At 34.0% G+C, this 3,263-nt stretch overlaps 1 non-coding gene across 1 annotated transcript; it reads left to right on the top strand.

The window, feature by feature from the left end:
* Positions 1–2,989: 2,989 nt before the first annotated feature.
* On the top strand, positions 2,990–3,062 carry Trnav-aac. The gene has a single exon. It is a non-coding gene; the product is annotated as a tRNA-Val (tRNA).
* Positions 3,063–3,263: the final 201 nt, after the last annotated feature.

Below are 3,263 nucleotides of genomic sequence, written 5' to 3'. Positions count from 1 at the left end.
GTTTTAATTCCCTTCCAAAGGAAAGAAAACCCTTTCTGCTATCGGGCAAAGAACCCATTTGGGCTGTTTGAGCAGAAGCGGCTTCTAATTCATATCGTTTATAAAAATCTCCTATCGTCTCGCTACAAGAGAAAGCCGGCTGGCAATAAAACAAAGTGGTACATGGTAAATTTCGCTTCCATTTTGTTCTTTTTTTTAACAGTCGTGTTAATTAAAAACAAAGGTGTGCAGATTTATGTTTTTTTGCAAATTAATCTCGATTATCAAATATTTTTGAAAACATCTCATTTTGATTAATATTATAAGCAAAGAATAAACTCGATACTTTGGAATAAATAAACGGACGACAGGGATCCGAAAACAATTAGATCAGAGACCCGTATAAAAATAACAAATAAAACATAAAACACTGTCGACGGTTTCATTAGGGACATTTTCTACCAGAATGTTCGCGAAAGCATAAGATTTCGGAGCGGTCGGTCTCCAGAACAATCCTTAACGAGAGGGATAGCTTTGTTAGGGAGCCTGAAATTGACATCACCACCAATCAGGGTTCCCTCGGAAAAGGGGAACGGAAAAACCAAAGTATTTTTGAATTACTACCCTTTCTAGATGTTTATTTAAGGGAGTTAACAATAACCCGTAATAAAACCTAAAGGGTCTAAAATTAAATTATTATTAATTCGTCCGAATTTGTTGGGCTGATTTTATGGTTTGTCACGTTGATGTTCTGCCTGAGTAGTTTCTTATTCACTTTGTTGTCTTCAGTGATGGTTTTAGGTGTAATTTTTTAAATAGATTCGTTAATTGATATGTTTTTTTCCCTATGGATGTGAATTTGATCCATTTAATGATGGTTTTTATGATGCATTTTTGTTTTAATGTGTGCCTTTTGTTTAATAGTTTTTTTTTGTAAGTAAACTCAGAGGAGAGATATGACAATTGTGTCTTAGTCAATGGCATCTGAACAAACATCTGCATAATATGAGCGTAAGCAATTCTGTACCTATTTGTAAATTATGTAATGAAGAGGAAGAAATAGCCATCCGTATTACCTTCGAATGAGAAAGAACCGCTCAATGGCCACTTAACTGGGAGTAAAATAACGGAATTGCAGCAACTAGAGCCTAACCTAATATATCTTAGGGGAAGATTTTGACGACAGTAGTTAACTAAGGGTACATTTATATTGAAGCTGCGATAAATTATAATGAGCGGCGATGAGAGCCGCGACAAGAGCAGTGCAAAATTCAATTCTATGATATACAATTTATAGTGGAGCTTCGACAAAAGCGACGATCTTTGTGGTAGGTGACGTTTTATTTATTATTTATATCAATCCAATTAAATGAAAATATTTCTTTACAAATGAGTGATTCTGAACTCAACTTCAAATGCTGTTAAATATTATATTGGTGTAACTTCAGGCAAATTCTTTGTAGAACCTATAAATACCAAGAGGTGCATGTTTATACAATTTCATCACTTTTATAAACAACACCACACAAAATTTATTGAATACATGACAATGAAAATAGACATCATTGATTTACATCTTTTCGCACATCTCTGATGGGAAAGATTAAAGATGGAGAAATTGTTCAATTTTTCGGAAGAGCGGTTAAACTAAAGATTACAATCAAGTAAGTAAATGTAGTCATATTTTATAAACAGGTTTATTATAACAAATAATTCAAAACAATTAGAACAAGAAGAAATAGTAGTAAAGCTAACAGAAGGCAAATATAATAAGAAACAAACTTTATCCACTAAGAAATACTGGAAGACCAAACCAAGATGTTGAAAATATTCAGTAATTTATTTAAAACGTATCTTTATCCCATTTTAATACTGTTATACAATGTTTTGTTTAAATTCGCCACTATTATTTACATCTACTTAAAGAAATTACTAATGTTTAATATTAATTAAAATTTTTCAATTAATTATTCTTTATGTAAGGCATTGGTTGAGATGAAAAAGTCAGTGTCACGAGCAGATTCGAACCCACGACCTCCGGCTAAATACGCCGCTGCTCTACCACTTGAGCTATCGTAACCTTCGATCCACTCGGACAGTAACTTCCCACCGCAACCCAACCTTTCGAATTTTCCCTCCTTTTCGCCATTTTATCTCAACCAATGCCTTGCATAAAGATTAATTAAATGAAAGATGCTGTTAGTCAAGCGGACCACAAAATCTAATGAATTTATTAATTAAAATTTCTACTTAAAAGTTGTATTCAATTTTACAGATACTTCATCCTATAATTTGACGAGAGCAAATCTGTTATGATGAACTTTATTTTTTGATCCCACAAGGGTGATCTAACAACTATAAATACGCTGTCCATATCCATGCCGACCACATCTCATAAAAGCAAAGGAAATAAAACAATTAACGCCGCCTTTTTCGTTTCTCAGCCGTCTCAACGTGTCTCTCCAACGTAACCACCTGCATATAAAATAAATGACATATTTTTTCTTTGTATCGCTAGTATCATCGTCATCACATCTCCAACATAAACGTACCCAAGAAACTAGGAAGATACGATAGCCGAAAGGTTACAGGGCTTTGTGAACATGAACCTTCATTTCGTAGTCATCTTTCATCACCATCATCTTTGTTTTGTATATTTTCCTAATAAGCGTATTTTGTTGTTGATATCAGTCCGACCGTCAGAAGCATATGCTTTAGTGCTGCCGTTTCGTGTCGGCCTGGGGAGTTTGAGTTTGACTATATTTCAGTGGAAAACGCAAATTTCTAACCTGATAATTAAAATCTAAAAGTTAAGTTATTATATTTAATGATAATAAAGAATTTAAGTTGACTAGTTTTCGTGGTCCGCTTGACCAAATAATATCTTTCAATTAATTAATCTGTATTTAAGGTATTGGTTGAGATAAAAAAACAACATGAAAAATGGCAAAAAGAGGGAAAACTCAAAAGGTGGGGTTGAGATGGGAAGTTGGTGTCCAAGTGGATAGAAGTCACGATAGCTCAAGTGGTAGAGCAACGGCATAACAAGCCGAAGATCGTGGGTTCGAATCCCGCTCGTGACACTGACTTTTTTTATCTCATCCAATGACGTATATAGAATAATTAATTGAAAGAAATTAAGGTTTCTTTTGATTAACTTATTCTTGAGGTTCTTGATTTGATATCTAGGCGACTGGTATGGAGTAACGTATGTTTTGTCAAAATTCTGAGGAAATTTTTTTCTCCGAAGTTTTGTACAAACAGTATGAGCGACGTCCAGTTGC

This window comes from Cimex lectularius, unplaced genomic scaffold (genome assembly GCF_000648675.2).
Source record: "Cimex lectularius strain Harlan isolate CLEC.00 unplaced genomic scaffold, Clec_2.1 scaffold294, whole genome shotgun sequence".
Taxonomy (NCBI): domain Eukaryota; kingdom Metazoa; phylum Arthropoda; class Insecta; order Hemiptera; family Cimicidae; genus Cimex; species Cimex lectularius.
Note: the sequence above shows the minus strand (reverse complement) of the source record. Positions and strands in the feature narration are given on the sequence as shown.